The sequence below is a fragment of the Lissotriton helveticus genome, chromosome 3_1, assembly GCF_964261635.1.
Source record: "Lissotriton helveticus chromosome 3_1, aLisHel1.1, whole genome shotgun sequence".
Classification (NCBI taxonomy): domain Eukaryota; kingdom Metazoa; phylum Chordata; class Amphibia; order Caudata; family Salamandridae; genus Lissotriton; species Lissotriton helveticus.
Window position 1 is genome coordinate 1,200,037,165 of NC_136061.1, and position 12,103 is coordinate 1,200,049,267.

Below are 12,103 nucleotides of genomic sequence, written 5' to 3' on the forward strand. Positions count from 1 at the left end.
ATTTCTTAGCGTTCATATATTTTTTCATCTGTTTCCTGAGTCCATCAAAACAGAAACGTGAGTTCAGCGATGGGAGAAGAAAGATGCATGTGGTGTATGTAGGAAAGCTCAGTGGGTTCAGCCGCCGCTGCAGAGAAGTGGGTGCAAACTCCAAGGTCACAGCTGTCCGTGCCAACTCATACGATTACACTTCCGGGGTGGAAGAAACGAGAACTGTTGAGGCATCTCACTCTGTAGTGCAGAGTATTTAAAGTGTTAATTCATAACAAAAAAAATCCCTGATCTGTAAACTTGTTCGAACTACAGAACTGTTTGACCAGAAAGGTCGTACAAGTACATTTACAAATTTAGGAGGCAGATCCGGCAACTCAGTGATTTTTGTTCAGTGACTACACAGAAAGTGCCTTTTGATTAACAGATAGCCCTGCATACAAAGAATCCGCATACAATTCGGTAAATGTGTATCTCAACCACCACCAACTGTTTCGATTACATTTCATGTACTTGGCTAAAGTATAGGGGAGATTTAATTTATAGCGCCAACACGACCCGAGGGTATCCGAGCGATTTACATGAGCACCAGTTGCGCTACAGACAGACACGCTCCTTTTAGTTAGGTGCGGGGAAATTACGTGATTTGCCCAGAAGCACAGAACGTTAAGCTTCCCAGCCGAGACTCGAACCTGGTTTCCCGCCGCTCTAGCCGTTAGGCCACATGTGATCGATCCAAAGGGTTCCCATTTCCAGTGCTTTCTTTGTAAAACAATAAGTGCTCGTGCCCAAAGCGCTGCTCGCACATCCGTGGTCGGCGCTATAAAATGTCACAGTGACGAATACCAAAATCGGAATCCACATCCACATCAGGGCAGTTTTTTCGCTACCAGACACGCCCAGCCCGTTATCTCACTCTTGTCGGTGGATGCGGTCGGTCTCCCTTTGTGACGGTTTTTCTGTTTTGTTCTTCCTGTTTATTTCTCCTTTGTTTACTTTTCGCTCTGTTACTCCAGGGAAATATCTGACACAGAAAAATAAGTACCGGTCCCCCAAATTAAGCACTGCCCATTTGTTAAGCCTAATATGGATTTTAATTCTTCGATAGTAAGTAGACCATTGAACAGGTTTACACTAAGCTTGGTATGAAGTTAGAAATGTGCTATGAACAGATCTTTTTTTGTTTGCTGAAAATCATCTGTAGTTTTTGGGACGATTAGAAAAAGGTGTCAGTTGGGCTTCAAAGAGTAAATCGTCGGTGTGGGTATTTGTACCACTTAATTCCGGATATTAGGAAACTTTTGGTCAACGTACAGTTCACGATCAGCAGTTTTAATTTCAAATTAATCTGCAGACATCGGAACCGTATGTGAACGGTTTGCTGACCCCTGCCTGCAATTTGCGTGACCGCACAGGTTGGACTTAGTTGTTTTGTCTCTCACTGTTTGACTCCCGGCGGCACGTGATTGGTTGCAACCCTCGTGTCCAACAAAAGTTATAACATGGAGTACTACGGTGGGCGAGACTGGGAAAAAGATGGCGAACTCTTTGGGGACTTTATCACTAGCCATAGAGGCCGCTGAGGATTGGTAGACATCTAAATATTGTAATTCAATTGGAGGTGGTCTGTGAGCTGTTAAAAAAGTCAGGGTCCCGATGGGTGCTGGTGGGATAAAGGCACACAACGGGCTTTGCTAAAGTCTTGCCCTGGCCCAGTGCTCGAGGAGTACAGTGAAGGCCTGACTGACGTGGCACAGGGCGTGGCCATGGTCTGCTGCCAGTGCTCGCTGAATAGGGCCAGAACCTGTGCGCACCAGGTTCGGTCGGATGTATGACGTTACAACGCATACTTTTACTCCGCATACCATTACAACGCGGTATTTACAACGAATACCGTTACAACGCATAGCGCTTTGGGGTGCTGGATAGTGGTAAGTATAATTTACTATTCTAACTCCAGTGCCCGTGGACCCTAGGGAAGGTGTTGGATAGTAAATTAAACTTACCTCTTATCCTAGAGCGCCCCCCAGCGCAATGCGTTGTAATGTCATGCGTTGTAATGCCCGCGTTGTAATGGTAGTGCGGAGTAAAAGTTGCGTTCTAACGGGTGTATACCGGTTCGGTCCCCCAGGCATAGAGGCTGGAGGGATGGCGCTGCTTGAACTCGGACCCACAGCATGCCCTAAAGGCTCAGGAGCCACAAGCCCAGTGGAAGTCCGACGCCCTGACACATGGAGGCTGCTGGAAACAGCCAATGGCCATAGTACGCGCACAATGAAACACTCAGTCCCCTTCACTTCTGACACCCGTCAGCGCCCACTGGGCCCAAGAATATTCAGAATCGGTTAAGTTGTCCAAGGCATAGATTTTTATTCACATTAATCATATAAATCTACACAACCACTACGGGATTGAAATAAGTATTATTTGGATATATATCAATTTTCATAGCAACAGACATTGTAACATACACAAATCAAAGGCAGTAAGAAAATTAGGCATAACTTTATAATTGATTTCAGCTTTGCGATACACATGTACTTATATTTGTTGGCCGACTCGGTCGACCCACTCAGCTGCGCACATTGTGCCGGCAGGCCCCAACGCGCTACAGCAAACATTGCATTACTTGAAATACAGGGCACAGCATAGAGCACCGGCCCACCGAGGTACCAGAACACAGGCATCCTCCAAAATAGTCCACACAGTCCACGTTGCAGGATAGGGCAGTAGAGACAGGACCACCGCAGGTCAGTCCCGTTCCCTGCGCCTACCCTCAGCAGTCGAGTCCAGGACCACCTGCAGATCAGTCCCCTCACCGCCTATCCAATGCACAGTTCCATCGTATCCCCACTTGGGGTCCATCCAATCGCTGAACCTCCATTGCTGCGCATGCCCCCTTTTGGTGTTAACTGTCAGCACACCGTCGCGCTCTGCCTTGCTTTTCTGCCGGGTGGGAGGGTGGTTTCCGACGATCACGCGGCTTCCATGGGTCCAAGGAGACAAAGAGGAGGAGACCCCATGGACGGCGCCTTATATAAACATATTCATGTAAGTTTCGGTTTCTAAACGTGCGCCCAAACGTCACTGGGGATCTGACAATCCAAAATGATCTCCTCCGACGAAAAGGCTCGGTTAAACACTCAGTCCCCTTCACTTCTGACACCCATCAGCACCCACTGGGCCCAAGAATATTCAGAATCAGTTATGTCGTCCAAGGCGTAGATTTTTATTCACATTAATCATATAAACCTACACAACCACTACGGGATTGGATTAAGTATTATTTGGATATATATCAATAATCATAGCAACAGAGTAAGAAAATTAGGCATAACTTTATAATTGATTTCAGCTTTGACGCGCCGAAACCAGCCGCGATGCCACACTGAAGCGTAGAGTTTACAACTTGCATTGCTAGACAACGAAGCAGGAGATACCGGGGAGCGACGCTGACACGCCAACCCTAACCACTCCTTCATCCCGCCGAACACAACACGGCTGCCCCATAACTTCCCAAAAACGATTTCATGCATCCTATACTTGAAGAGCAAGTATCACAAGGAAAACAGATTTGGAACATAATGCAATCTAAAAATGTTATATTATTGTAATTAATTATATTATATATATATATTTTTTTAACCATTAAAAGGAATCAAACCCGACCACAACCGACACTAAAGTCCAACGATCACTGCACTGAGCTAAGAGCTCATTGCAATGCTATGCCAGGCCTCCCTAGACCGACCGTGCCACACGCGTCGCTGTTTCCGACGATCACGCGGCTTCCATGGGTCCAAGGAAATGCCGCCTTATATAAACATATTCATGTAAGTTTGGGTTTCTAAACGTGCGGCCAAACGTCACTGGGGATCTGACCATCAACAATGAGCCCCTCCGACTAAAAGGCTCGGTTTCATGGCGCGACTAAGGGCGCCCCTCCTCTAGGCGAGGGGGGCACCTACTCATTCGCTTAAAACAACTCATCTTAAGTGAGTTCAACCCAAGACCTAAAAACTACTCAAAGTCTCCAACTTTGGTGAGGTACACAACCAGTACACCCACCCATACTGCTCATGGCCTCATTTGTGGTGCCAGTGCTGACATTACACGTCACATAATTGATTACATTGCTCGTGACTCCACATATGACATCACCATTACCATGTAAACATGTTGAACCTTTTTGCAACAAGTACTTTGAATTCGGGTAGGGGAAGAGAGTTTATTTACAGCCCTTTTCTGTCTCCTCAGTCTACAAATCTCCCCATGACCTAAATCACGTCAGTGATATGTAAGTCCTCCATTAATGTTTCTCTGTTTCTGTTTTATTGAATGCAACCATGGCCGGTTGAGTTTTCAGAGTGCTATAGAAGGAGGACATATGTCTGTGAGTCACTACTTAGTTAAACAGGTTGATAATTACAGCTCCTAGACCTGGACCGAGGGGCATTCATTGGCAGGAAGGTTGGTATAATTATTTACAAACACTTGCACACTGAGACGCGCCCGCTTGAACATGAGTAGCTCAGAGGCCATGTGCAATTGGGTGACGGTGACAGAACTAAGCATCAGATATCTGAACATTCGGGTAAGAGGGTACATGAGGCCCGGGAAACACCCCGTCAGAAGGTCTTTCATTCTCGTTGGCATTTAAAGTGCAGATACATATATTCTACACATTGGCCGTTCGATACACTGAGAGATGACGAACTAGAATCACAGATTCATGATTCACTAGCCCAACTCGCTGCTTGAAGCCTCCCTAAGCCCCTCCCCCCAAAGATGTGGCTCTCCCTGAGTTACCCGCAACACTCCTGACTCACTGTCCTGGCCCCGTGACCTCCCATAAGAACAATCATTACTACACTATATTATGGGTGTTGGTCTCTAGCCACTGGAAACAGGCACTAATTAAACTTAACTCAATGGTAATCATTTGATTGACGTCAGAAGCATGAACACTGAGTGGACCTGCCAGGATTCAGACCTGTGGTCTTCAAGTTATACAACGTCTACAGTAAGGGCCTCATTCATGGGGTTTTGGCGAAGGGCAGCGCAGCAAGTCACCTTGCTGCGCTGCCCTATATCATTCCTGTCATTCCAGCATTCCTGTCCTTTCCCCCTGTGCTGGCGCTGTTTCGGCAGCCTGGTGCCAAACTCTGGCACCCTAGTACCATGTGTTTTAGGTAGAATTGTTTTTGTGGAGGAAGGGGAACCTTCCTGCACGAAAACAATCGATAAAGGCATTTTCCTCCTTCTGTGTGTGTGCAGCACATATAGAAAGAGGAAAAAATGAGGAGAAAGGAAGATATTTCTCCTCATTACGCCTGCCCTGGGGAGCTGGAAGATTTTGTCACATTTCCAGGTTTACAAGTCCCTGTAAATCTGGGAGTGCGTCAAAACCCATGGGAGTTGTGCAGCAACACCCACCGCAATGCCCATGGAACGCTTCCCTCACGCAGAGTAAGGCGACACAGCGATTTGCCTTACTCAAGATTTATGAGGCCATTCAAAGCCACACAGCGTGGCTTCATAAATCTGACTAAGAGCCTTGCGTCACGCATGTACCGCTTTGCATGGTGCCAAACATGATTCAAGGCTCTCAAAAATATGTCTAGAAGTGCATTAGTCCACTGCTTTATCTTACCCGTGTACACATCTGTCCGACATGTACCTATCTCCACCCCAGCATAACCAGCCTTTCAGAAGGAGGATAACAAGCCCTCAGCTTGAGTCTTCTTCTTTCCTATCCCTCTGCCTTGTGCCCAAATGCGTGGCAGGTGCAGCAACCTAACAGAAGGTCTTGCTTGCCAAAAGGAGAGTTCCAGATTGTGCTTGGGTCTTAAAGAGATGCTGAAAATTACACACACATTTGAAATCCAACAGTGGTTAGTTTATAAGGAATACGTGATGTGGCCCAAAGTTCACAGAAGCCTGTGGCTGAGACGTGTGTTGGGGTGCCGAATATAAAAGTTGAGTAGTCTTGATACCACCTCATTCCTCTTTAATCCACCAGCAGATACTCACTGCCTCTTAATCTCACTCTTTAAAGTTGTTTTATCCATGCTTTCTTCCTTTGACATAACATTTCTGATTTTTTTCTTCCTCTTCATTTCCCTCTTCTGAGTTTTTCTCTCTTCAGCTCTGGGTGAATGACTGATGAGGAAAAGTAAGTTCCAGTCCCCAAAAATGACTGTGGTGGGCCCAACCTGCAACCACTGGCTCAGATAAAGCACTGGAATCATGACACAATGGAAAGGTCCGTTCACGCTTTACACTCCTGTACAGAAGCCATACCATGAGCAGAGAAATAAACACTTTGCTTCACACATCAGGATAGTGGCAGTAAATGCATTAACCTCAGAAATTAAATAAACCAGCTGTAGCAAAGCAAATTGGCCACACCTATTAATGAGCTGTTGGCTTTGGCAATGTGCCTTGGCCATGTTGTACACCAGTGTGGCTGCTGTTCAGCATGGCTAAAAGTTAGTGGCATGGAGTGGGGTGGGGTAGATTTGGGTTGATTTGGGTGAGGTAGATTGGGGTACAGTGGAATGGGGTAAATTGGAGGAGAGTGCAGTGGGATAGATTGGGATAAAGTGGAGTGGGGTAGATTGGGGTAGAGTGAGGTAAACTGGATTGGGGTGGATTGGTTAGGTTGTAGGGAAGTAGTGTGGGGTAGATTGGAGTGGAGTGGAGTGGAGTGGAGTTGAGTGGGGTAGATTAGAGTTGATTGGGGTAGATTGGAGTGGGGTGGAGTGGGGTAGATTGGAGTGGAATAGATTGGGGTGGTAAATAGGAGTGGAGTAGATTGACTTGGGTTAGAGTGGAGTGGGGTAGATTGGGATAGATTGGGATGGATTGGGGTAGATTGGACTGGAGTGGAGTCAGGTAGACTGGGGAAGAGTGAAGTGGGGTGGACTTGGGTAGGTTGGAGTGAAGTGAATTGGGGTAGGTTGGAGTGCAGTGGACTAGGGAAGATAGGAGTTGAGTGGGGTAGATTGGAGTGGGATAGATTGGAGTGAACTGGAGTGGGGTAGATTCGGGTAGAGTGGAGTGTGGTAGATTGTGATAGAGGGAAGTGGGGTAACTTGGAGTGGAGTGGGGTAAATTGGAGTGGAGTGAGGTAGATTGGACTGGGGTAGATAGGGTGGATTAGAGTAGCGTAGAGTGGAATGGAGTGGGGTAGATTAGAGTGGAGTCGGGTAGATTGGAGTGGGTAGATTAGAGTGGGATAGATTGGAGTGGGGTAGATTGAAGTGGAGTGGGGTAGATTGGAGTGGAGTAGAGTAGATTGGAGTGGAGTGGGGTAGTGTATTGTGGGGTAGATTGGGATGGGTAGATTGGAATGGGGTGGTTTGGCCTAGATTGGGATGGGGTAGACGGGTGTAGGGTGGAGTGAGGTGTATTGGTATAGATTGGACTGGAGTAGATTGGGATAGATTGAGTGGAGTGGAGTATATTTGAGTGGAATGGGGTAGATGTAGATTAGAGTGGAGTTGAGTGGGTAGATTGGGGTAGAGTGTAGTGGGGTAGATTTAAGAGGTGTGGAGTGGTGTAGAGTGGAGTTGGGTAGATTGGGATGGGGTAGATTGTGGCAGATTGGAATGAGGTAGTTTATGGTAAATTGGAGTGGAGTTGGATCGATTGGAGCAGAGATTGGAGTGGAGTGAAGCAGATTGGGGAAAAGTGGAGTGGGGTAGATTGGAGTAAGTGGGTAGATTGGAGTAGAATGGAGGTCAATTAAGGTGGAGAGGACAGATTAGGGTGGAGTGTGGTCAATCCGGAGAAAAGTGGGGTGGACTAAGGGTACATTGGATTGGAGCGAAATGGGGTAGGTTGGAGTGGATTGGAGTATACTGGGGTAGATTGGAGTGGAATGGGGTAGACTGGACTGAATTGGGTTAGATTTGAGTGGTTTGTGGTAGATTGGGTGGGATGGGGTAGATAGGAGTGGTGTATATTGAAGTGAACTGGGGTGGGGTAGATTAGTGTACAGTGGAGTGTGGTAGATTGGGCTAGAGATGAGTGGTGGAGCTTGGAGTGGACTGGGGTAGATTGGAGTGGGTTGGAGTAAATTGGAATGGGGTAGCCTGGGTGGATTCGAGTGGTATACAATGGAGTGGAGTGGGTGGGTGTAGTAGAGTGATGTGGTGTAGATTTCAAAGTAGTCAAGAATTTTGGGGTAGATTGGAGTGGAGTGGGGTAGAGTAGTGTGGGGTAGATTGGGTTGGGGTAGACTGGGATGGGGTAGGCTGAGGTGGGGTGGATTGAAGTAGATTGAAGTGGTATAGATTGGGTTAAACTGGAGTGGAATGGTGTATATTGGAGTGGGTAGATTTGAGTAGAGTGGGGTAGATGGGAGTGAAGTTGAGTGGGTAGATTGGGGTAGAGTGGAGTGGGGTAAATTGAAGAGATGTGGAGTGGGGTAGATTGGATTTGGGTAGATTGGGGTGAGGTAAATTGTGGCATATTGGAGTGGGGTAGATTGGAGTAGAGTTGGATCGATTGGAGTGGAGATTGGAGTGAAGTGGGGCAAATTGGGGGAAAGGGGAGGGGGTCGTTTGGACTGAGTGGGGTAGATTGGAGTAGAATTGATGGGGTAGATTAGGGTGGAGAGGAGCGGAATATGCTAGGGTGGAGTGGGGTAGATTGGAGAAGAGTGGGGTGGACTCTGGTATATTTGAGTGGAGCAAATTGGGTAAGTTGGAGTGAATTGGGGTGGATTGGAGTAGACTGGGGTACATTGGAGTGGAATGGGGTAGACTGGACTGAAGTGGGGTTAATTTGAGTAGAGTGTGGTAGATTAGGTGGGATGGGGTAGATTGGAGTGGCGTATATTGAAGTGAACTGGGGTGGGGTAGATTAGGGTACAGTGGAGTGTGGTAGATTGGGGTAGAGATAAGTGGTGGAGCCTGGAGTGGACTGGGGTAGATTGGAGTGGGTTGGAGTAGATTGGAATAAGGTAGACTGGGTGGATTAGAGCAGCACATAATGGAGTGGAGTGGGTGGGAAGATTAGAGTGAAGTGGGGTAGATTTGAAAGTAGTGGGGAATTTTGGGGTAGATTGGAGTGGAGTGGGGTAGAGTAGTGTGGTAGATTGGGATGGGGAGATTGGAGTGGGGTGGGGTAGACTGGGATGGGGTAGGCTGGGGTGGGGTGGATTGGAGTAGATTGAAGTGGAATAGATTGGGTTAAACTGGAGTGGAATGGTGTACATTGGAGTGGGTAGATTTGAGTGGAGTGAGGTAGATGGGAGTGAAGTTGAGTGGGTAGATTGGGGTAGAGTGGAGTGGGGTAAATTGAAGAGATGTGGAGTGGGGTATATTGGATACGGGTAAATTGGGGTGGGGTAAATTGTGGCATATTGGAGAGGGGTAGTTTATGGTAGATTGTAGTGGAGTTGGATCGATTGGAGTGGAGATTGGTGTGGTGTGGGGCAGATTGGGGGAAAGGGGAGTGGGGTAGATTGGAGTGAGTGGGGTAGATTGGAGTAGAATGGATGGGGTAGATTAGGGTGGAGAGGAGTGGGATAGGCTAGGGTGGAGTGGGGTAGATTGGAGAAGAGTGGGGTGGACTGGGGTATATTGGAATGGAGCGAATTGGGTAGGTTGGAGTGGATTGGAGTAGACTGGGGAAGATTGGAGTGGAATAAGGTAGACTGGACTGAAATGGGTTAGATTCGAGTGGAGTGTGGTAGATTGGGTGGGATGGGGTAGATTGGAGTGGCGTATATTGAAGTGAACTGGGGTGGGGTAAATTAGGGTACAGTGGAGTGTGGTAGATTGGTGTAGAGATGAGTGGTGTGGCTTGGAGTGGACAGGGGTAGATTGGAGTGGGTTGGAGTAGATTGGAGTGGGTTGGAGTAGATAGGAGTGGGGTAGACCGGGTGGATTAGCGCAGCATAGAATGGAGTGGAGTGAGTGGGTAGATTAGAGTGAAGTGGGGTAGATTTAAAAGTAGTGGGGAATTTTGGGGTAGATTGGAGTGGAGTGGGGTAGTGGGGTAGAATAGTGTGGGGTAGATTGGGATGGGGTATTGGAGTGGGGTGGTGTGGGGTAGACTGGGAAGGGGTAGGCTGGGGTGGGTTGGATTGGAGAAGATTGAAGTGGGATAGATTGGGTTAAACTGGAGTGGAATGGGGTAGATTGGAGTGGAGAGGAGCGGAAGAGATTAGGGTGGGGTACATTGGAGAAGAGTGGCGTGGACTGAGGTATATTGGAGTGGAGCGAATTGGGGTAGGTTGGAGTGGGTTGGGGTGGATTTGAGTAGACTGTGGTGTAGTGTAGTTCCTATATTCCCAATAGGCTCTGCGCATTGGAATAATATATCCTATAGTTTAGACGTAGGACTGAGGTCAACTAGGTCTCTATCGAATATATTAAACTTAATAGTGAATGCCAGCTAGATCAGAGGTCACTAGAAACTTTCTCAAATTCACAAGAAGGGAATAGTTTCTGACAACTGCATGAATATGACAACTTTGTTTCCCAAGAATAAGAAAAGTATCTCTAGAGTTGCGGTAACAAAAGATAAGTATTTTACTCAGTCACTCATGCATGCTTCATTTCTACAGAGGTTCATAGAAATAGAGAGATGGGCGTTTTTAATAAAAGGTTTTATTGAACATTCTTCTTTCTCATGCAAGAAAAGTGAACTGCTACAATCGTAATGCAGACTGCAAAGTATAATGCGAACAGTGAGAACAAGATTATAAAATAACACTGTAAGAGCATTGTGTGGTTTCTAAACCATATATAAATACATACATAAATAACAAGGGCTAAACGTACTCAACTGGTGCTTCTAAAATACGCCTACCCCAATGTAGCTAACCTAAGCCTATTAACGTGGGAAGGAGTAAGTGTGGTGTAGCATAGGTTTAGTTTTTCTCTGCCAAGAATCTATCCAAGGTTTCTCTAGGTTCTAATCAGCTCCATACGTTTAGTTTAGAATGAAGGAGGTCTGGTATCTCAGTCTCTGGACCCGATTTCCCAACACCCCGCAAGGGGAGCTTGGAAACACTGGAGCTGTATTCTCGCCGAGAGAAATGCAGCCTCTCGATCAGTGTGTCAGCTGGAGGGTCGACTTCCTTCGGCACTTGCTGTAGCGAGCTGCGTCGGCCAAGTAGATAGTCAAACTGCTCCGAATCACCGTGTCTTGCTAGAGCAAGTGAAGGCATATATATACCTTGAAGGTGTCTAGCTTGACGTAAAGTCGGGCATAATAACGTCAGGAAAGAACCCCAAGGGAATAGTAGTTCTTTGTAAAGTACATGAGTTCTTGGACAAATCATTATTTAGGCAAGGGAAGGTCCCTGACTGCTTAAGCCGATTTTCCATGAAATCTTTGTGACGTTTTGAAACGGGTGGAAGTAGCCATGCCTGTATTTGGTCTGCATCAGCTATGTCTAAATAAGGGAATGATTTCTATGCCTAGATTAGGGCAGTGTGAATTGTACCTATATAAGGGCATGAATTGGGAAAATTCACTCGGATCCTAAAACGCCATACAACAGTGGTAGATTAGAGTGAAATGGGGTAGACTAGTGAAATAGGATAGATTTGAGTGGAGTATGCTCGATTGGATGGACTGGGGTATATTGAAGTGAACTGGGGTAGATTGTGGTACAGTGAGTGTGGTAGATTGAGGTAGAGTGGGGAGTGGAGTGGGGTATATTGGAGTGGGGTGGGGTATATTGGAGTGGGGTAGACGGGATGTATTAGAGCAGCATAGAATGGAGTGGGTGGAGTAGATTAGAGTGAAGTGGGGTAGATTGAAATGTAGTGGGGTATTTTGGGGTATAGTGGAGTGGGGTAGAGTAGTGTTGGGTAGATTGGGTTGGGGTAGATTGGAGTCTGGTGGTGTGGGGTAGACTGGGATGAGGTAGACTGAAGTGGGGTAGATTGGAGTGGAGTTTCCTTGGATCCCGCAAGATTGTAGGAGAACTGTCAAGCAAGCATTACTTACCAGTAGATTAGATTATGGTAATGCATTGTTTGTGGGCATGGCAGACTACTTCTTCACACACCTACAAGTGGTGCAAAATGCCGCCGTCAAACTGGTATGTAACAAAAACAGACTCAGCTCAGCGTCTGAGTGCCTG

The 12,103-nt window shown here is 46.9% G+C and overlaps 1 long non-coding RNA gene across 1 annotated transcript in view; it reads left to right on the forward strand.

The window, feature by feature from the left end:
- Positions 1-12,103, forward strand: part of LOC144823370 (uncharacterized) — a 438,528-nt gene that overhangs the window by 219 nt on the left and 426,206 nt on the right. The gene's annotated exons all lie outside the window — the stretch shown is intronic.